Genomic DNA, 23,231 nt, shown 5'->3' on the forward strand with positions numbered 1-23,231 from the left:
ACATCGTAGCGCAGTTGAGTGCTTGCTTCTGGGTGTTTGCGCTCAGTTCCGATAGTTATATTCTTATTGCGCACAAGGCTTGAAACGTAGCTGTTGTACACTTCGTAACACCCTGCAGCAATTAAGTATTATCACTAGTAAGTAGCTTAATCTTCTGGACTGTCACAAAAGATTCAGTTTCGACCAATCGTGGGCTATAGCACTCTAAGAAAAGTTCACACCCTTTGAGTCGTATCCTGCCACACAACGATAAACGTCATTTGTCTTGTCCGCATTTCCTTTCTTTAACGCTGTGAGCCCGGTACTTTCCAGTAACGAAAAGCATGCGCGTTATCAGCATAACATAGCATTCCCGACAGGAAAGTAGTGGGCGCGGCGTTTTCAAGAAAGGAAACGCAAGCAAGGCAGATGACGATTATCGTTGTGTGGCAGATATACACCCCAAAGGGTGTAAACCTTTTTTAGAGTGTATTGGTGAAGTCCGTCGCTTATTTGCGCGCACGACCACTTGACACTGACCACGCGTAGGTTTCGGACTTCGAACTAGTGAATCAGTCAATCTTATTAGGTCTTGGCATCCCGAGCCTAAACGCCGGGATGCCCTTCTTTTTTTTTAGGTTCACTTCTAAGTTCACTGATTAGCAAAAGCGAGTGCGTGCGGAAATTGTGTGTGCCTGGCGGGTCGGGGCATGCAGTTGGCATCGGGCACGGCCCGTTGCGTCGCGCCGGCACGCGTATACGCTGGCTTGCACGTCCTCCATTGAGCTAATAGCATTACGTCTCGCCGAAGCAGGGACCTGCGTGCTCGCTGGGGAGTCGGTGACCTCGAAAATTCAATCAGCGCCTGCAGTCACGCTGCCCGGGCTCTGGTTATAGCGAATGCGTGTTGCCCTTTCTGCTCTTCTCCGCCTCTTGTTCGCGTGCCCTGGAAGAACTTTTGTTATTTTTTTTCCCCGTTCCCTCTGCATGTTTCGTGCTAGGCTTAGCGAGCAAGCCCGACTTAGGGAAAGCGCGTGAACAAAACGCATGATTGCGCCGAAGAAGACTCCGAACCACGCCGCGAGAACAGCGGTTTCTCGAGCGCGGGCACAGCCGCTAACTTGGCCGAAGTGCTCGTTCCCCGGGTTTCTTATTTTCGAGGGTGTACTAGCGCAATTTTCGTGACTCTACGATGATGGTGGTCGTAAGCGCTTGCGATGAGTTTGTGGGCACCGGCGGTGTTCCACGAAGACGACTATACTATTTTCTTATGGCGAATCATCATAAGTTATTCACGACAGTGTCAATAGTCATTCGTGAGAGCTCTTCATGATTAATTAATTAATTAATTAATTAATTAATTAATTAATTAATTAATTAATTAATTAATTAATTTATTAATTGATTTATTTATTTATTTATTTATTTCGCAAGAATAGTGTAAATTCATTTTGGGATATTTAGAGGAGTGCGCATAAAACAGGTGGTACACTCAACGTTAGCTTCATTGGCTTCAGTTCTGAAGCTCTAACAGCATGATAATGCAAAAAGTACATATGGTACAGACAAAAGAGGCAAAATTAAGCAACAATGAAGACACCTCCAGCTATTAAACACAATGGGAAAAACACTGCAGTAGTAGAGCACAATTTACAATGTCAATGCAAAAGAAATGAACTTGAACAAAAGCTTATACGCTTACCGGAGACGCAGCGCATCCTAGCTCCGCGAAACTTGTTTTAACCCCCCTTTTTGGACGCCTGCTGGACTCAGTCCCCCTCACAGAACACTGCCCACAAAGTACTGTCCGCATTATGCTGTTGTTTTTGTGGCATGGACACATGGCTTTGCATCGTGTCTCTTCTTCCACTTGGTGATTTTTTTTTCTCGTAAAAAGTCGCGCTCACGTGGCGGTGACACGCCGCGGTGATTTAGCGGCTATGGTCTCACGCTGCTGAGCACGAGGTGGCGGGATCGATTCCCGGCCGCGGCGGCCTCATTTCGATGGGGATGAAATGCAAAGACGACCGTGACCCGTGCATTTGATGCACGTTAAAGAACTCCAGCTCGTCGAAATTATTCCAGTTCCCCCCTACCGTATGCCTCATAATCAGATCATGGTTTTGTCATGTATAACTCCAGAACTTAAAAAAAAGAAGATTCACACGCTCATGCTTTAATAGAACGAAAACCTGCTACTACAGATTGTACTGCATACAATTTGTTATGTAGGAAATGTGATCTTTGTTCATTTTTTTTCATTATTTTTAGTGGGAAACAGTTTGTTTCACTAGAAAGTCCCTTACTTTTCCTTTGGTACTCACTCTGACGCGTGCCAATTATTCTTAACGCACACATGCATATATACGTGCACGCGTACGTACAGCACGCAAGCACACCCCAGCAAATAAGCAAGCAAGTAAACAAATAAACAAACAAACAAACACAAATGAAGCAAGCGTTTTCGAAGCTGGCTTTCGTGCATTGCGATAGTTGGTGCAAGGAAGCCCGCTTTTGGGAAGCCAACGTTTCCCAACACGAGTGCGAATGCATGGATACTGCAAGTGGTAGTGTGCGTGTCCAACCACGAACGGTGCCATGAAACAATAATTGTGTTTGAAACATCCCCCCCCCTCCACAGACAAACACAAATAGGCAATCAAACAAGCAGGCAAGCAAGCAAACGAACGAATGTACATCACTTAGAATCAAACCTGCGTCCTTTCAGTTTCGATATGTGTGCTCAAGAACAGTAACTGACTGTTGCACTTGTTAGCTTGCACTATGCTCACGGTTATCGAGAGAATACAGGAATACCATAGCACAAAAAAAGGAATATATTAGCCACGAATAAGGCAGTTAAGTACGTTGATATCAAACGTTTTTCAGTGAACAGGTTTCGACTTCGTCCACACAATAATCATATGTCTGGAACAAGTATTATTTTGGTTGTACGTGTCATGGTTTGTTCTTAGTTCATTTTCTCATCAAGCCAACTCCATTTCATTGCAGCCGCGCACAATTTAGCTACGGCGAATTGTGTAGTGTACGCCGAAATAACCAGGCAATACATTTATTGTCTCGTTGGAATATCTATACAAGTTTTTTAACCATGTTATGGATAACCAAATGTCCTTTGGCAGCATATATTTTGAATTCACATAATCTTTGAAATTCGGGCACGCATGGCTATAACATTTTACTTGAATATTTTAAAAACAAACAGAATTTATTTGCTACATTCTTCCGAGTAGGGAGAAAATATGCTTAAGTAATAAACTTAATGAAATGAGAGTGAAGTGGACACTATACCAGTGGGAACATGTTTGCTTGCTCGGTCAAAAAGTCCAGTTTACATCATAAATGGTAGTAAGATGTAGATGTAGGTGTAAATCCTTGTGATCTACTGGCACGCATGCACTCTGCGGAATTCGCTAAGAACCGGGTAGGGTATAGTGAAGTGTAAAATAAACCAAAATTTCATAATAGGTCAACTTTAATCGCAACATTGAACTTGTAAAGCCTGCACGATTTTATGAAACTTTACCAGTTTTACCATGACCACACAGCAAAAACAATTCAAGTTCAATTTTAGTGAAAGAAAAGGAGGCTGAAATTTTTTTGTATTCAGCGTTTGAATCTCATTGATCCTGAAAGAAAATTTTGGATGACAGCGCTAACCTTCCCGTAGCTATGCCCAAGTGTAGAGGCACTGAAAAAAAGCACATTTTGAAACGTTAAATCTAATCCAAGGAGGCGGGGTGATGTTTCTAAGGTTTATTTTCTTTAATAAATCACCGACAAGAAATTTAAGACTGTTGTATGGTTTCCTCTTCTTTACACACATGACACATCGGTAAGGTGTGCCCAGCCCTGTATAAATAAAAATTCTAAGAAGGTATGCGACCGCGAAGCCTGCTAATGGTTACATTAATTTTTCTAGATTGGCAAAGAGTGCTTTTACAAGGGTACAATAAGTGTTTAAAATCGGAACTTTTTCTTGATAGATGGCACAGAGAATTCTCGCATCATCATTTGCCTCCGAAATCATTGCACTGGGTGCCACAGTGTTGCCTGCTTATGTCCCTCTATCACTCCGTCGAAAGAGATTTTCGTTTTCTTTTTACGATCCCCACATTGGGCGTAACACACACTTGGGGGAAAATGAGTTCTCTTGGTTGTTGTGAAAATCTACGTCTACTTCAGTGCTTCACAGTTAGTCAAGAAAGATTGCTTTACATGTTTTTGGGAAAAACAATTTGCTGTCGGGCATTGTTAGAACGTACCCATTCGCGAACCACACAGTGTCGGCAAAAAGTCTACCTCGAACAAGTTCTTGTTGTTGCCTCAAAACATGGCTCGTGCCCATGGGCGGGACCGGCCCCATTGAATGAATGAATGAATGAATGAATGAATGAATGAATGAATGAATGAATGAATGAATGAAGCCTTTATTTTAATTGGATGAATTGAAAGATACACCCAACAACATACTAAGAGGAGCAAAGGCGAACACTGAGAACGAAGCATTTGGCAATTAACTGGTAACACAGATTTTGAGAGTACCGATAAATGAAATAAATAAAAAATAAAATTAAGCTAAATTAAAATAAAATAATCATAATAATAAAATAAAGTGTCCCACGGTCGGTAACCTAGCAGCGTAATCTTCCGGATGATTGAATGAACTTGTGCAGAGCAGCAATCATCGAACGGTGGCTTACTTTTAATTGGCAGGCATCAGAATAGAAGCTATTTCTTGATTTTTTTAGTTTTTCTTTTTTGCGAGAGCTGTTTCACGCTAAATGTGCAATACAGTATAATCTAAGATACGTACAGAAAAATATATCTGTTTACAGCATCCTCGCTTTCTTTCGTGGCGAGTCAAAGTAAATAAATGAATAAACGATGACGCAGGGAAGGCCGCAAGAAAATATAATGAAAAACGTTTTTCACACCTCGTTAAGAAACGATCCTGCAAAATGAGAAATTGCAGCTCCAGGCCCTAATCGCTATCCGTAAGGTGCCTTCTTTTTATATATAGCGCGCCAACGCCATAATTCCTGACCTTTCCTCGTGGCATTCTCACAAAGTTGTTTTTTTTTTACATATTCTTCTGTTTCTTTTTTCCTTCTTCGCAGCTGTCAGTGAGCGACCAAGGAAATGAGATACGGCATTAAATGTGTTTCAGATACTAAACAAGGTAACTGAAATTGAGGGAGGCATTAACCGGGTATTAAGGTATACTGCCGCAGAAGTCGAGACTGCAAAGAAAGAAACCAAGGAATAAATTTTAAGAAATGGCAGTTTTGCGACGATTCTCGTTGATAATTTCAACATGTGCAGTAGACAAGTTGCGTGAAAATCGTCCCAAGAAAGATCGAATGGCGCTATTTTCCTAGCACCAGGCCCAGCAACGAACTCAGCCATTTCGCAGTTTACTTCGCGAAGTATTACTTCCTGCACGCAACGAGACACAGCGGTTTTACACAATTTTAGTTGAGAAATGTGCTATTGAAAACACAAAATTGTAAAGGGAGGTTATGGTGGTAGAAATATGGCGTTCGGGATAAACAAAAAAATTCTGGTAGTCGCCATCTATCTATTGCGTTGACGTCCGCGCGAGAGCGTTTGATTCAACACTCTGCTGAAGACTCATTGTCATCATGGGCAATCCGGATTACAATTCTCGCCATCATTATGGACATATTCATCGAAACCATGAGCATTATGTTCATCACGTGCATGATCATCATTATTATAATGAGCATGAGGAACGTAGCACAGCGTCGTTATGCGATGTTACTGCATACATACAGCGTGCTCATTATACAGCATTCAGACACCATCTAAGAGGCCTTGGCATGACACAGACGATTACTGGCATAACAGGACGCGCTTAAGACAATTACCGCTTCCTCGCCATATTACTTGTCCCATACATCTGCCGCGAAACAGCGAGCAATATCCACGTCATTCTGAATATGAGCTCCGGCTGTAGACGCAGCTTGTGTCTCGCATAAGGCTGCAACGTGGTCCAGGTATCAGAAAGTTCCTAATTATTTTTTCGGAAGCCATTGAGCAGTAGCGGACTTTACGTGAGTCCGATTCGGCGAATAGCTCTGAATTACAGGGAGCCGACAACTCATTATCATCAGCATCTTTAGGTTAATTGCGAGAAAAAAAAAAGGTTCCTAATAGCTATCTCCGGTTACCACCATCTTGATCAACCGACTCATCCTATTTATATATGCACCCGCAACCATCAGGTCAATCATCAACTGCAGCAACAAGCTGAACGTGTTGGTGACTTTTCAATGCGAACGCCAGTGCCAAAGACAGGACAACTTAAATAATCTGGGGTCGCCAACGGTATCCGCGCCGTGTACAGGAACGCTCCACATGTGACTGCGAGTTTGCTGGCTAGGACCTTGTGCCGTAGCCTTTATACACACTGACGCCCCACGCTGGGAGTAATTTGTGGGGAAGTGGGTCCCGAGATTCCGAGGTGGCCTCCTGTAAAGACACCTTGACCTCACACATCCTATTTTTATTCATCCTCTAGCGAAACGAGGCCAACTCTGACAGCTGCACGTGCTGCACGTACACTAGCACTCAAGCAGACCCATGCCGTGGGCAGTAGTTTGTACATGAGTCGACGAAAGGCATCCTACAAGACACAGCAATGGGTGGTATGCTCTTACGCTTCACTGCTGTACTTTCGCCATTTCTTCATTAGGATGATAAAATTAAGACGCTGAGAAACGTATTTTATGGAGATAGATGTCGCTAGAATTGAAGACTCAAGCCAACAAAAGGAAACCGTGCGCGCCAGTACTTCTCGCTTTCTTGAAAAAAGAAAAAAAATGCCTGCGTCGACAGGGCATTATCATGTTTCACCGTAGAATGAGTGCACCGAGACGACTTAAACCAGCATGGGCTCCTCTGTAAGAGCTTTTCGAAGAAGCCAATGAAAATATAACGAAATAGGCACACGCTTTGTACATTCGAGGAAAATAATAATCTACGTCGCGAAACTGGTGCACGGTGTTAAAATGAAAAGAAACTCCTGGAAGAGTTTGTGCGTCCTCTAACGAGAACCGACAATGGCTGTTTCTTTTTTTTATGTGTTCGGTTCCAGCACTGCGATATACAGACAAGCAGCTGATAACCTTTTGATTCTTGTTTCTACATTGGGAGATAATCGGGGCACATAAATACAAAGTGACCTTTTATCTCACGCTACAGATATATTGTTTACCTTGTCTTTAACAACGTAAATAATATATCAGGACAGAACAGGACCTAAATTCGATCCTTGTTGTTTAAGACATGGTACACACGTGGAAGGAGAACCTAAAGAAACCTTGCAATTTTAGATAGAACACGCGCCAGCGGGGAAGCAGGATGATCTACGGTAGTGAACCGTTGAATAAGATATCTCTTGAACGCTTTAGCTATTCGGCCATCTCCTGCTTGCAGAGAATAAGGAGCAAGAATGTTGCGTTTCCTTGCGTTCTTTGAAGACGCACTGCTCCTTCAAATTTGGTAGTACTGTCGGTGCTTGCTCTGTCTGAAGCTCTTATGAAAGGAAGAAAAAGGGAAAAAAACTTGAACTATTCATCAGTGCGTGAACAAAGGGAGTTTGGAGCAGCTTTTCAAGCAATAGAACTTGCGTTCTCAATTCAAAAATATTAGCCCTGGGCTCCTTTGGCTCGCCTAGTGATCATCTGTTGATTGACATCTGTACTTTAGGGCACTTGCATTCAACAAAACCATGGCGCTTACAAGAAGAAACCATGGCGCTTACAGAAGTGCTATATCTGGTTTACCACTGAAGCCGCAACAATAGACTATGTCTCGAATTGTTGTTTTACAAAGGGTACGGCCCATATTTACTAAGTGCTTTGAACGCCAAAGCGCTTCGTAAGAACACTGCCGCCAGTTGTGTTATTTATTTATTTATTTATTTATTTATTTATTTATTTATTTATTTATTTACTTGAACCTACTGCTAGCCTCAAATTTGAGGCTGTTGCAGGAAAGGGGCAGAATACATATCCAAGAGAACACAGTTCAAGTAGGCGCAGACATAGATAAGTTTAAGTGAACAAGGCAGTACATAAGCACTCTATATTCATTATACAAGTTCTATAAAAGGACCAGGAAAAAATAGCAAATGCCATGTTGGAAGATTTAGCACACAGAAGAAGAACAAAGAAAAAAAATGTAAATATATTGGATGGAATATGGATATGGCCAACCTGTTATATAAAAAAAAGTAAAATTATAATGTGCAGTTTTACCCGTCAAAACCACAATATGATTATAAGGCACGCCGTAATGTGGGACTGCGGATTAATTTTGACCTCCTGGGGTTCAATTCTATGCACCCATGCGCGGTACACATCTTCATTCTTTTTTTTTTTTTTGCCCCGATTGAAGTGCGCCAGCCGCGGTCGGCATTTGATCCAGCTACTTCGTTCTTAGCAGTGGAACGCTGAAGCCACTCATGAACCACGGTGGGTGATATATTATTAGCGAAGGCCACCGGTCAGGGAAAATATGTTCTTACGCAAGCAAATCCTTTGTAAGTTCGGCCGCAGCACCTAGATCAACAATGCCGTTTCTGCGCGGAAAGGTTGCGCAAGAACGAATAGTGCACAGCCGTCATTCTGATCAAGATAAAATCGAGGCATAGCAACAACAAAAAATAACAAGCAAGGATAGAGAGAGAAAGTCAAGAAAAGGCCGCAGTCCTGAACGCGATTGCAATATCGACGTGTCAGAACGAGCAAGCAGACCTCACGGGGATATCACACGTAGAGAAAGCTGCAAAATAGGGACACAGCATTTTCGTTTTCCTCGCGAACGGCTTGAGCAGGACCTGGTATTGACGTTGCACAAGTGCCACGTCATACTGAACGCAATGCCTATCACACACACTGCCTCACTGAAGAAAAAGTAGAAAATATAAACCAGCTATGCCCTTTTTTCCCTTTCTTTCCCTTTCTTTTTTGCTCATACAGAAAACTGTAGGCATAACAATGGCCTTGGTCTTGTCTGTAACAGATCGTTCACGTAGGCCTTTTTCACCAATGGGTATTGTGCTTCTCTTGAAAGAAAGTACAATGCTGGGCGTTGCTCCTTCTAGAAGGATCCTGCGGCGACCGCGGTCGCTGCCACTGACCGGGCGTTCGTCGCTGTGTTCTTCACATTGTCAAACTCTTGAGCTGGTCACGTGACTGACAGATGCGACTCATCACCGCTTCACTTAGCGAGGCCGCCGTTCGGTGACTGTACGACCACCTGATTAATTTTTTCTTTCGGTTATTGCTCTCGTCTTCTTCGACAATCACCTCTCTTGGTTTGACAATTGAATACACTTCACTTTACTCTCAGATCATCGCGCGTTCATAGCGATACGCCCCACGACACAATGCACTTCTTAAGTTAGCGTAGGCGTGAACTTCCAGCTTGACCTACAGTACCTGTTTAACTGAACTCTTTGCGGTTGTTGACTGTAGCGTGGACGCCGCACTTTCAACGGTAATAGGAAAAAAAAATGAGTAATGGAACAGGTTGAAAGAGGGCGTAGCACTTACGTTACGACCTGTGAAGAGTGGGCACAAATAAATTATTAATTGCTCAGAGATTTCTTATTCATTAAAAAAAAGACAATCTTCTCAGTCAGGGTACTGATGTCAAACTGTATTATAGACCCATAATCACTTAGCTGAAATCTTGTGCTTAGCACCAGTCCGGAGAAATGCGCTGCGAAAATCTTGACGAAATGCGGTGTACCCCTGTGTAGTATAACGCGCTGATAAGTGCTAACTGGAAACATCGACGGATTTCGCCACAGTGGTCCGGCAAGATGGGCAAGGTGATGGCGGGGTGAATTTATATATTTATACATATACACACACAGTTGAAGAAGACAAACCAGCGAAATGCAGCTATAATAACGTTTCGGCAGGTAGCTTTGCCTTCGTCTGCGTAAGTGTTTACTCTTTAGTAGGTTTTCTTCTTCAACCGCGTATCCCACGGGATGCCATTGTTTCATATATGTAAACTTGATTACCTTATTTCATATATGATCTTGATTTCAATGGTTATAATGCCAAATCAAGTTAACTTTTGCAGTGATAGCGGCAGCCAAGGGCACAAGCCGTATTTTAGAAAATAAACAATGTATAGCACACAGAGCCTCTATTGCACACAACCAAAACACACGCAAAGTTATTGAGCCTCACCGGCAAAGATCTCCCACTCCCCAGCATCGCTGTTTTGCGTGACGACATAGCAACAATGAAACGATGTCTTCTTAACGATCGCTCCCCTCCCCCCTCCCCCCCGCCTCGATATTGTGGGCAACCATGGTCATCACTCACCGGAGTTTCAATCCTGTCTCTCTCTCTCTTCCGAGCGTTTTGGTCACTGCCTCGGCCCTGTCATACCTCGCTACATTTTCAGCTAGGGATAGGCGCAGAAATACAAGAGAAAAACAAGAACAAGAAGGATCATCCATAGGTCGGCGTAAACGAGCTGCTAGAGGAGGAAACTTCCGCGAGGCTAAGGCACCTGTCGTCTCGTTGGAAGATGCGCCGATATGTCGTGGGCTTAGCAAAAGCCAAATCCCGCCATAATGCGGTTGATAAATGCCTCCTGAGCTGATATCTTCTGTGGCCACTCCTGCTGCCCGCGACCTCATGCGTCGACCAGCCTGTTCGTGGGCAGCCACACAGTTCGCATCGACGGTTCTACTCTGGGGTTTCTTTTTCTTTCTTTCTTTCCTTCTTTCTTTGTTTCTAGCTTGGATTTCTGTCCGTTTTTTATTCTCTCTCAGTTCTGTTCTTTCCTTCTTTTATTCACTCTCCCTTACTTCTTTCATTCTCTCTCTCTCCAATCTTTTTTTCTTGTTCCCTCTCTTATTGCTTCTTTCCTTCATTTTTCTTTTTCTCTCTCTTGCTGTCTTTCAATCGCAGTATTTTTTCTTCTTTCATTCTCTCACTCCTTGCTTTTTCTTTCCCTATCCTATCGTGTTTCTTCCCTTCTTTTTCTTCCTTTTCTCTCTCTTCCTGTCTTTAGATCGTTGTGTTTCTTCCTTCATTCATTCTCTCTCTCCCTCCTATCAGGCAGCAATCTGAGACCCGCCACGGGAGTTACACGCAGTGGCTCATGTTTCTCGATTCAAGAGATCACGCACGTTGTGTACTAATGCATGAATGGAGGACATGCTTGCGCTCGATGCGGATGGCAAACGTTAGCTCTATGATAGAATGACTGGCGCATGTTTCGAAGGTATCGGTAAGTCGATTAGTGTTGTCTTTAGTTGTGCATTAGCAGCATCTGTCAAATTGCCGTGTGCAGTTCTTCCGGCGTTTTGGAGAGCTTTGAAATGCTACAAGGAAAGAAGAATGATGGGTGCAACGTTAAGGGATAAGAAAAGAGCAGCTCGGGTGAGGGAACAAACGCGAGTTAATGACATCTTGGTTGAAATCAAGAAAAAGAAGTGGGCATGGGCAGGGCATGTAATGAGGAGAGCAGATAACCGATGGTCATTAAGGGTTACGGACTGGATTCCAAGGGAAGGGAAGTGTAGCAGGGGGCGGCAGAAAGTTAAGTGGGCGGATGAGATTAAAAAGTTTGCAGGGACAATATGGCCACAATTAGTACATGACCGGGGTAGTTGGAGAAGTATGGGAGAGGCCTTTGCCTTGCAGTGGGCGTAACCAGGCTGATGATGATGATGAGGATGATGATGATGATGATGACGACGACGATGATGATGATGATGAAATACTACATCATTTCAAGTTTTTATGCTTTTGTTAAAAAATTTTAAATCAGTAGTAAGGCTTTGTTCATGCTGCCTCTACCCATGTTACTTGAATCAAATGGATTATTGTGGGCACCTTTCGTAGTTGGTGAACCTGCAGCCATGTGAAGGGCGAGCTAAACGCACTTAGATGGGGTGGGGTAGGGATAGGGGATACAATGTTGTGACGTGGGGTTTCTTGAAAGATTTAACTTGGCCGCATACTGACGTTACTGATTTTGATTTGGAAGCCTCATATTGAAATAAAATAAACTTAAACTTCGGTGAATCCATTCTTAGCCCACCACTAAAAAAATAATAATAAATGCCTCTGTTTAATTAAGAGACGCGTGGTTTTGAAAGCAATCTCTGACGTATAAAAATATGAAATTGGAATTGTGAGCAGTCATAATTAAAGAAGGCGAAACACTCTGAAAGACTGAACAATCGTACAGAACACGCAACATTTACTGACCAATGTTCGTGCACGGCAAGGAAGGGTCTGCTATTCCTTATTTCGCAAACGCATCCTCATAACACAAGGCGACAAGCATGATGATACAACAAAAATGTAAATGAGAGAGCCCGTGAAGGGTTAAAAATATTGCCGAATGGAAGTAGGACTGTCCGGACTGAACGAACGGCAAAAAGAAGGCCTATAATGTTCACTAAATACACTGAGACACATGCTCTCCGAGATTCGTCAAAGGTGAAACTTCAAAGAAGGCTTTTTTTTAAACTTATTATATAATGAAAAGGAAGTTTTTTTTATGAGGCACATATTCGCACAGTTAGTCGTTGATCAAATTCTCTAACTACATCTTCAGTACCCAGAGCGTATGCGTCATATCGCATTATTGGCTAAACTCCTTTCACATTCTTTTTTTACACTGACCTCAAGATATTCAGATCGTTTTGCTATTATCTGCTCTCACAAATGCTACAGATTCTATTTTGTGTATGTTAAGGCGAAATTGAGATGTTTCAAAACGTACTCCTTTTTGTTCTTTTATAAACCAGTCGCTGTCAAGAGATCGGGTTAGACGGTGTATCAGCTACGCTATTCCTTTGTGCTCTACATAAACAAAAATAAAATTTCGAAATAATTGTCAAGATTCTGAAGCCAATATCAAGAGAATAAAACTGTAAAGCTTCACTTACACGACGCCGGTGAAAGTGGCTTGAGCCAGACCATGGGACGAGAGAGTCTAGCGTTTCCAAGGAACTCCTTTCGGTCAGGCATGGATAGGAGCTGCCACCTGCTTCGAAGCAACACAACAGAGTGCACCATGAATACAGCGCATTTGCTTTTCTTTTTCTATTGTCTTTTAAAACTCTCAGCCTCATATCTTTCTTGTCCTTCTCGTAGTAATGCTGAAAATATTGCACCACTTGGAGTTTTTTTTCTTTTTTTGCTCAAATCATGGTACATGAACGTTTTGAGCAGTACCTCCTGGGAATGCAGCCGCCACAGTTGCGAATTAAATCCGTGATGTCGTCGTCAGCGGGACGACGCAACAACCCCTCAGTCACAGCGGAAGGTTTCTCAGCAACCCTAATCGTTTAATAATATAATTCTGCTTGTGACCGACGTCGCGACACCATTCTGCGATTCCCTAAGGTGCGAAACAGCTGTACCTCCAAATTATGCTGAAATATTTTAGCAGTTTGACCCGAACAGCGACGCATCGACAACCATAGCAAGGTTCAGAGCTATATGGGGACCGTTCGGATGGTGGTCGAACTATGCACGAGTGCGACATGTTGGCATGATGCATCGCACCAGGCAACTCTCCGCTATAGCTGAAGGAACAGCTCCCTGACAGGCACGCTGGCGTGATCAGTTGCACGGCCAGAGGGCGTTTCAAGCATCGTACCTCACTGGTATTCGTATTACGTATTCGAATTCAATTACGTATTCTATGTTGTATGCGCGCTATACAATACAAGTCGCAGTTTCGCCCGAAACGCGCAGCATCGGTTGCGATAGGAAGTTAGTAGACAGCTATACGAAGTAAGGATAGTAGTTTTATCGGCCGTAAAAACTTGGGAGCATTCGCTTAATAACTTAAAAAATAAGCATGGTGTCATCGAGCTCAGGCAAGCACGAACACATCACACTCGATGATCGCCGACGCTAGCTGTCAAGCGCTGGCGTGAGGAAGCGCGGTAGCAGAGCTTCAGCGTAAACTCAGCAACAAGAACACAGCACGCGCAAAGGTGTGAGTTGTCTGCAGACCGCTTTCAAGATAAGGCGCGCGCGGCCGCGCAGTTGCTGCCTAAGTAGAATGGCGCCCTCCCCCCTCTCCTTCCCGCGCTGCCTCCCCGCTTGCCTACCTTGTGCGCGTGAGATTGAGCCCTGATCGTTGGCTCACCTTGGGCGTGGTCGCAAAACACGCAGTTGCAACACCCCCCCCCCCCCCCCCCCCCACTGCTTTTCGCGCGACAGAAGACGACGCGTTTCCTCCCAGCTTTCCTCCCTTCCGTGCGCCAGATTGAGCCACGATCGCCGGCTCCTCCCGCACGCTTTCACTCGCGCAGACAGTATAGGGCGCGCAGCGACGGTCTTATCGCCATCGGACTTTACGTGGAACATCACGGCGACGCCGACGTCAACGGAAGAAGTGCGCCTGGAGTGTCCGTATAATTGCTGTCGCAATAACACTGTGCACACCATCAAAATGAGCGTGCGTGTGTGCGTGTGTAATAACGTATGTAATTCTTTCAAGAGATTCGTAGATTAGCACTCTTTGGCCATCATTGCCTCTTGCGCCATAAAACTCCGTATATCATCATTAGACCTCTAGAAACAACGATTACGCAGAAGGTATTTTGAACGTTTTTCTTATTGCGGCGTTGCTGTTTAATATTAAAGTACGTGGCAGCGTGCTCACACTTTGAAGCGGCAGGGTTATCAGGTAAGCACAAAATGGGCTGTTCACCTTCCTAACTGAGCACTGAACGTGCGTTTCATGTGATTACTATTCAGAGTTCATCAGTTCGCTTGCTTATCGCACATAATCGCTGTCTGACGGGTTTACATGTTATTCACCGGCTGCGGTTCGCTGGCCAATTTTGATTGATAATGAGACAGCATCGCAGACTGAGTCGCGCACAGCACCTGTCTGCAGAAAGTTTGTGACCTCGATGCCGACCTGGCTGATGCTGTGTCGATGTTAAGGCTGCACAGTTTTGCCGAACGTGTGTGTACGGCGTGCAAGTCCTCTCGGCCAGACGTCAAAGCACCGACGTCTGCAAAGGTCCTTTGTGAGCCGCCCTCGTGCGCCGGCAGCCGAGGCGGCGGATGGGCGCAGAATGGGAAGAGCTGTGCCTCAAAGGAGATTGGAGAGCGCTGTTGGAGCATTATTGATGCTGATTATAGACTCGCCTATCTTCGAAGTACTCTCTTCACGAGCTTACTGGCACATCTTTGTCCCCAGCCTTCATAGACTTTATGCGCCTGCAGTATCTTTTGAGGCCGTCTATAACTTCCGGCCTTGGGGCTCGCGAAAATGACTAAGCTCAACGGCGCGTGATCTCCTAAACTTATTATTATGGTTTCCTTTAAGTGAATGTGCCCGCTTTCTTTATGATATGTAATTTTCATCGCCAGCAATGCTGCAGAAAAAAAAAGGGAGGGACAAGGGGCGATGGGAGAAACAAGATTGTTGAATAAAAATTCTCCATCAATCAGCAGGGTTTCGAGATTCACGCGCATGAGAGATAAAACGTGACCGTCATTGGCACCCGGAAATTGGTTAGTAACAAGTGATCTTCGGGGCTTTGTAGCAAACTCCGGTACAATGGACGGGATGTAGGAACAAAAGTAATAAAGAAAATGACAAAATCAAAAGCGTCTCTCACATAAAGAACGGTGACAGCAGAGAATACAGACTGAAGACCAGCAACATGCTTTGACTTCTTTCCCATCACGCTGTCTTCACAGTTGCGGCGTTTCTTGCTTTCTACACATATCGGCCACACGCGTATCAAAACTCATTTTCCGCAGCGGCCTTTCATATGTGAGGCAGACATTCACTTTTGCATCGCTTCTCCTTTGCTGGTTGCCACGTCACTTCATTTTTTCTTTGTTCTTTTTTTTTGCTGCAGTGATTACAGCTTCATCTCACGGAAGAACGAAAACGAACATTATAAATCGATATAACACACATTGCCTGCGCACACAGGTCTTCGAGTCTTGAAAGCAACATTTTTCGGCCTTTACAGGACTTGAACTCTATTTAGTCACACGCGATATACTCAACACATAGAGCACATCTTTTGCATAATCGGCGTCGTGGAGAAATTGTCGGCGAAATGCACACGCCAATGGCGGTGCTTAGGTCGCTTCACCTTAGTTTGAACCCAAGTCTCGCCCCCTCGCGTGCAAACTCATTTGTTGGAACCATCCTTGCTTTCGTATGCCGAGCTCCTTTGAGTCCTCGCCGGTGTATCAGAGGAAGCGCACTTCAAGCGTTGCGTGTCCGGAAGACCAGCCGATACGGCACGTGGAACTAAGCGGCTGATCCGAACGGTTTCGAATGGCTTCGAATTTTCGCCTCTAGAGCGCGCAACTTGGTCGCCAAGCACACGTGCGTCGTTTCAGCGGTTTTGAGCAGAGTGACGTCAGATGCCGCGGCCTCTTGGAGCACGACCGCCATGGCGTCGCGCGTCTTGTTACTTTGCCACCATTGTGAGGGAAAGATTTTGTTTTAAATTTCCATCAAGCTCCTCTTACCGCTGTTCGGTGAGACTGCGATATGACTAGCGCACTTAAGTTTACTTACATGTGGTGTAATTGCAGAAAGTGGAGAATGGGCGGTTTTGGGCCATTGTGCATTGTGTCTATGTTGGCGAGACCTCAATGTTCTTCCGTTTCATTTTTATTGTTATTTTATAGTTATCCCGACCTGGGGGTGGTGATTTCTTTTTTTTTTACTATACCTGCTGACATCTTTGTCATTCTTTTACTTTAATCCGTAATCCGTCAAATTTAGTCAAATTTCGTCAAATTTAGTCCGTGATCCGTCAAAATTCTTTTCAAATGGACCCGCCTTGCGACTCACTGAGTAGAATTTGTAAATTGCAATGTTTGTCGTAAAGTTATATTAATCACATTATGGGGTTTTACGGGCCAAACCACCATATGTATATGAGGCACGCCATAGTGGGGGACTCCGGAAATTTGGACCATGTGCGGTTCTTTAACGCGCACCTAAATCTGAGTACGCACGGGTGTTTTCGCATTTCGCCCCCATCGAAATGCGGCCCCCGTGGCCGGGATACGATCCCGCGACCTCTTGCTTAGCAGCCCGACACCGTAACCACTAAGCAACCACGCCGGGTATGTGACATAATGCACTTAGATAAAAAATTGCATTTTTCTTAACAATTCGACTATGCATTTCAATTTATTGTGCAAGTAATGTTCGCCTCTTCGCGCAGACCAGCTCATGGACTTGAATTACGCTATCTGCTACACGCAACTTGAAAAAAAAAATGGAAGTGTTCGCTGAAACAACCTGTATACACTCCACACACCGACGCTCCACTTCGCCAACGAACCAGTACAACTATCCACCCTGATTTAAAATGCTGCATGCCGAACCACGTGGTGAACCAGTGCGTGTTTCCGTGTTCTTGTCGTTACTGAACAAATCGACTTAAGAAGAAGTAGGAGCGTGCGTCATGACTTTCCTGTCGCGTCGACCGTTCGCTTTAGAACACGCGCGCGCATTATAGATGTGTCTGTCTCCGTTGGCTACAAGTCTATAAATCTAAGTTATCTTGAATTTTCTTTTTTTTTTCCTTTTCGCCGAGTTCATGTCCCTCTCGCAAGTTTGGATTTCACTTCTACGGTGAGCAAGAAGCAGCATAAAATGCTAAATTTCTCTCGAAGTTCCTGGAAAGCGCCAGCGTGAAATGGAAGGAACAATAAATCGCGGTTCTGCGACTCTGTCCCTACTACAATGTACAAGGAGGAAGGGCGGAAGGGGGGAGGTAGGCACTGAGAAATGGCCGCATAAGAAAACAATAAGTTAGCAAGGACGACCATGTTGCACACTGCAGAGAAGACGCTATTTCGCTGCGCACAAAAAGGGAACAGGGGAAAACTTTCGCCGAATTCAAGATTTCATTTTAGGGATATAGCAAGTAACCTCGTTTAGGAGCGGTTCTCGTGCATAGGACTGTGTGGCGACACATTTGGCCGGCGTTACTGCTCACGATTTATCACGCGGCTTGTATTTTTCCATCTCCGTGTCCCTGAGTTTCGGCCTTTGCTGCTTGCCAGTTGCTTACACTGCGGGCACACGTCTGGCTACGCTAGTTCGGAGTTCTGGCCTGCTTCGTTTTGTTGGCTTGATTTAACTGTCGACACGAGTCTCTCTTACTTTTTTGTTCAAGTCACCCTGTAACGTTCTACTCTGTGAATATCGCTGAAAGCAAGAAAAACACGTGCATGCCAAAAAAAAAAATACGTGCATGTTCCAAGGCACGTTGGGAAAACAGCATTGTCGTTTCCGTTTCTTAGCAGCGGCGGAAATCGAATTTGAACGTACCAGAGGATGGGACGGCAGCCCCACCGCTGCCACCAGAGTGGTCGCGGCAACTTCGTTTTCACCATGTCACGAGAACCAAAATTATAATCACGAAGACCAAAATTTAATTTAGGCCATGAGGAACAAAACGGCTCGTGTGGTTGCAGCCCCTCATATTGTTCTTGCAATGCTCGTGCTCGTATAAGTCTATACTGACTCACTCTCAACAAACGCACTCTCCTCAGTCGTCACGGGAACTTGCGTAATGATGTCTTTCTAGCGCCTCGGATGAAACAGAAAAAATTACACCTGTCCTGTTCTCCTTTACTCTCTGATTTGATTCATTATTCTTTTTTTTTGTTTCTTCTGAACTCATGTATCAGAAATCTAGCCAACCCAGCTTTTTGCAATATGAAGTTGCGTACACCCGCATTTCTCATTGCTTTCCCTTTTCTATCAATCCGTGTCGTTTTGACTTGTTTTCGACGCTTACGATCCATAATAATAGACGAACGAGTGGGGAAATTTGAGAAGTTCTCCGATATCAGCGCTGTCCGCGTTTTACAGTTAGCATAATGCCAAGTACTTTGGCGTCGCAGCGGAGAGTAGCGAATCAGGCAATTTTCTGGCTTCACATTCCTACTTTCTGCCCCCCACCCTACTTTTTTTTTGTCTCTCTATCTCTCTTTGAGTCTGCGTGAGTCTGCGTGAGTCTGCGAAAACTGCACATACCATGTCCTCTGAACTTGCCCCTTGATGCTAGATGATGCAAAGGCAGGCCGGCGAATGCGCTTAAGTTTAAAGTGACACTCAAAATTTCAGTTTCTGTACACCCAACTGCCGAAATGTCAAGATCTCATTCTCTCCAACTTGCTTGACAAGCGCGCTTCTGATGAAGAAAAGAAAATTCGAATGTTTCAAGAAAGCGTAACTCGGCAGGATTTGCTCAAAAGGAGGGGGGCTTCCGTAATTCTTGTCCCTTAAGAAAGTGCTCTCCTGAAAGCTCTGGTCGAATTCGCAGAGCGACAGGCTATGTCTATATGTGCATGCGCTGTGATGCAACAAGGCTGTGCAAACGGGCGAACCGTTTCTTGCTTGACAGCTACGAGGCGAGCGGAGGGCTTTCCACGTCAAGCAGCTGTTCCTTGAAAAGCGTGCACTCAAATTCGGCAGCGCGGACTCTATCGAGCGCAAAGTAATGTTGAGCAATGCATGGCGCCCTGAACTCAAGGACTGAGGCAAAAAAACAAGAAATAGAATCATGTTATGTTGATCTATACCCGCCGTGGTTGCTCAGTGGCTATGGTGTTGGGCTGCTGAGCACGAGGTCGCGGGATCGAATCCCGGCCACGGCGGCCGCATTCCGATGGGGGCGAAATGCGAAAACACCCGTGTGCTTAGATTTAGGTGCACGTTAAAGAACCCCAGGTGGTCAAAATTTCCGGAGTCCTCCACTACGGCGTGCCTCATAATCAGAAAGTGGTTTTGGCACGTAAAACCCCAAATATTATTATTATTATGTTGATCTATAACACATAAAACTAGCCCGCTTGCTTGTGCGGCCTATATATATATATATATATATATATATATATATATATATATATATATATATATATATATATATATATATATATATATGAGGCTGAAATAGGCAAGGAAGGGCGAGTCAAAATAGTCGAAATGCGAAAGCACTGAACTAGGCTTTATCACGAGGCGAGATACTTTGGAGACTGCTATACAGTTGACGCGAGCGCATAGCACAGAATACCGCGAGAGTGTCGACCTGAAGCCAGTGAATGCGTCTTTTTACAGTCATGAATTGCTGCGTAATGTCACACCCATGGTGCACGGCAGCAACGTGTATGCTTTCAGCGGAAATAATGACGACTGCTGATAGGGCTCAACTACGCGTGCATCACTGCTTCAGCCCATTCTGTCCTGCTGCAAATGTAGCGGGGCATTCGTTGTGCATTAGCAGCTCTGCGAGCATAGTGGGTCGCGCCTCACGTGTGGGGCGCTTAAATGTTTTCCGACGACTTGCTGTGCCATTCGGTATGCGCATATGACATTCTTCTTGCTATGCGCGGCCCGGAGAGAGGAAGCCATTAGCGGAAGTAGAGGCGCTACATTGGCTGGCTATTCTGCGAAATGGTTCGTTGAATACGGGAACAGGTGAAGTGACGGCGTCAGGCCTCTTTTCTTTACCAACACTGGTACGCTAACACTCACGCGCTCACGCACGCACACACGCACGCACGCACGCACACACGCACGCATATGCAGAGCGCTATTTGAAGTGTTTCATTCTGTACCGCGTCATGTGTGCAAGTTGGACGCAGTCTGTTCGCAACCGACGCGCCGACTGTTCTCGGAGACGATCGGAGGGCGCGTCGGAAAGTACGAAGCCTGCAGTGGCACAGATGCAATATAGGCGTTTGATGCGGTCAGGGTGGGCGGAATTTAAAAACTGCACAATGAGAAGCAATCAGAGCTGTTCTCGAAGCAATTACCCTGAATGTGCTTGTTCTAAAGCCAACATCTTCAACTTCGGCAACACGGATAGAACGGAAAAAACGGAAGATGTTAGACACAGGAATAGAGTATAGCACAGTTGTTGTATGTACTGCAATTTACTGCTCATGTAATTTTCGGTAAAACCTTAGACGTATAAACAAAAGAATATCTGCAAAAATCAAGAAGAATCGTAGCTGCGACAAGTTAAAGAGCGCTGTTTGGTGACTTGGAGATTATCGTTGTGCAGTACTAAAAGGCAGCACGAATGAATATGCAATTTCTAGGCACGAGATAAAGTGGAAGAAAACGAAGACATCGACACAGACCGAAAATTCAATTTTTAGGCGCGACAGTGAGTATCAAGAGGAAAGCAGTTTCGGGCCTCCAACATTTGCGTTGTTCGCATTAGTGTTCGCAAAAGTTTAACTAGCTGCAACAAACCGAGCTAACACTGCTGTTCGTAACACTGGCGTTCTTAAAGCATTAGGCTATATTTAGGCTTTTATATCCGCTTATGGCATGCACTCTAACGCATTTGTGTTCAAGCAAGTTGTTTTTAAGACATTACTCGAAACCTTTTTTTTATTATTATTAGAAAGAGGAATTACGCTTTTCAGGAGCATAATTGCATGCCTGAAGCGAGATTACCAGGAAAGGTAAGAGAGCAGAAATTTCTAGTTAGACTACAAGGAATGTTTTACAATAAGCGCCGAACCGTGGGCCTGAATTGTGGAAGCGACGTGTGAGTGGTGTGCCCCTTTCCAAACGCCAGACAAATTAGCAAAGCAGGCTTCAATTATAAAGACTAATTGTAACTTTCTCGTTCCTTATTCCTTTGAAAGTTTGCACTGAACCGCTTAAGGCGGTCCTCTAACCTTACAGAGAAGTAAAACAACCAATTTTGCTCCTACAAAGAATTTGGCGACAAGCCAAAAGAGAAAGAAGGTATAGAAAGGTAGGAAGGTCAACAATGGGTAGTTCTGGTGGGCTACGCTGCTCGGAGGAAGTAGGGTATATATATATAGATAGAGAAAGATGGCGTCAGCAAAGAGGAAGCGAGAGGATCAGCACTGCCGAAAAGTAAGCCGTGTACACTATACAGCGCTAGCAGGTGGCGTTTTTAAATTCGATCAAGACGAACCACAGACATCAGGAACTCGAGTAGAGCAAATGTACCGTTCTGCCCGCAGCCTAATACAGCGAAGGAACTTTGTAAAGGATGCCATCATTATTGGAAAGGGTCAGATGCGGAGACAGGATTCCGATGCGAAAGTTGCAGCTAGACGACTTATCCCCGTCTGGACAACGCTGACCTTTCTTGGGGCAACCGACTTTCCTACCTTGAAGTCCCTTCTTTCTGACCTATAACAATCATCACATAATTAGCCATCCACAACTCCTAGCCCTCATACAATGTCCGCATAAGCACCCGTCGAGGTAATGAATGAATTAATGAATGATTGAACAAATAAATAAATAAGCATGCCACTGGGAAATATGAGATTAATATGGGCACACAACTTTTGAAATGTACTGCTACACTCTAAAAACAATTGCGCCCTTTGGGGTGTATATTTGCCACACAACAATAATCGTCATCTGTCTTGTCGGCATTTCCTTTCTTTAACGCGGCGAGCCCGGTACTTTCCAGTAACGAACGGCATGCGCGTTGTCAGCATGACATAGCATTCCCGATAGGAAAGTAACGAGCGCAGCGTTTTCAAGAAAGGAAATGCTGGCAAGACAGATGACGATTATCGTTGTATGGCAAATACACTCCAAAGGGTGTAAGCTTTTCTTAGAGTGTATGGTGTTGGGGGGGGGGGGGGGGACGGGAAGGGCAGGGCTAGTTAGTGCACAGCTATTGACAGCTACAACTTTTGAAGAACTCACGAATACAGTGTTGACTCCACGCGAGCATCAGACTGATGCTTCACATTGGTACACTTGAGAAAAAATCTAACAAAATCAGGTTGGAGAATTGTGGGCCTGCACAAGGTATCCATTTCTTCTATCGCTCTATTCTGGGGCCGAATCCGCAAAAGCTTTTCCTTTGCAAGTTCTCTTTGCCGTTGACTGCTCGTCTTCGCTAATTTTATGTGCAGATTCATGGTTCGCGAGAATTTCTTCTTACCGAGGATCCTGGCGTAATGACAATTTCATGAATATGGGCCCTACCTGGCTCATTCTCATAATCCATTGTTCGTGGTAAGCCGCATACGAAAAACAATCCTCTGGAGTAACGTGGGCCGAGTAATGCTCGAACCAGTGAGGAATTGTTACATCACAACGCCAGCGATTTCTATTTCTGGTACTGAGCTACAATTTATAAGTCTCCGGCTTCATTGTTAAAGTTCAGATTTCTTTTCGAGTCC

At 44.6% G+C, this 23,231-nt stretch overlaps 1 protein-coding gene across 3 annotated transcripts in view; it reads left to right on the top strand.

The window, feature by feature from the left end:
- LOC139059304 (dopamine D2-like receptor) overlaps nucleotides 1-23,231 on the top strand; it is a 461,415-nt gene that overhangs the window by 229,971 nt on the left and 208,213 nt on the right. The window lies entirely within an intron of this gene.

The sequence above is a fragment of the Dermacentor albipictus genome, chromosome 4 (genome assembly GCF_038994185.2).
Source record: "Dermacentor albipictus isolate Rhodes 1998 colony chromosome 4, USDA_Dalb.pri_finalv2, whole genome shotgun sequence".
In the NCBI taxonomy this organism is placed as follows: Eukaryota; Metazoa; Arthropoda; class Arachnida; order Ixodida; family Ixodidae; genus Dermacentor; species Dermacentor albipictus.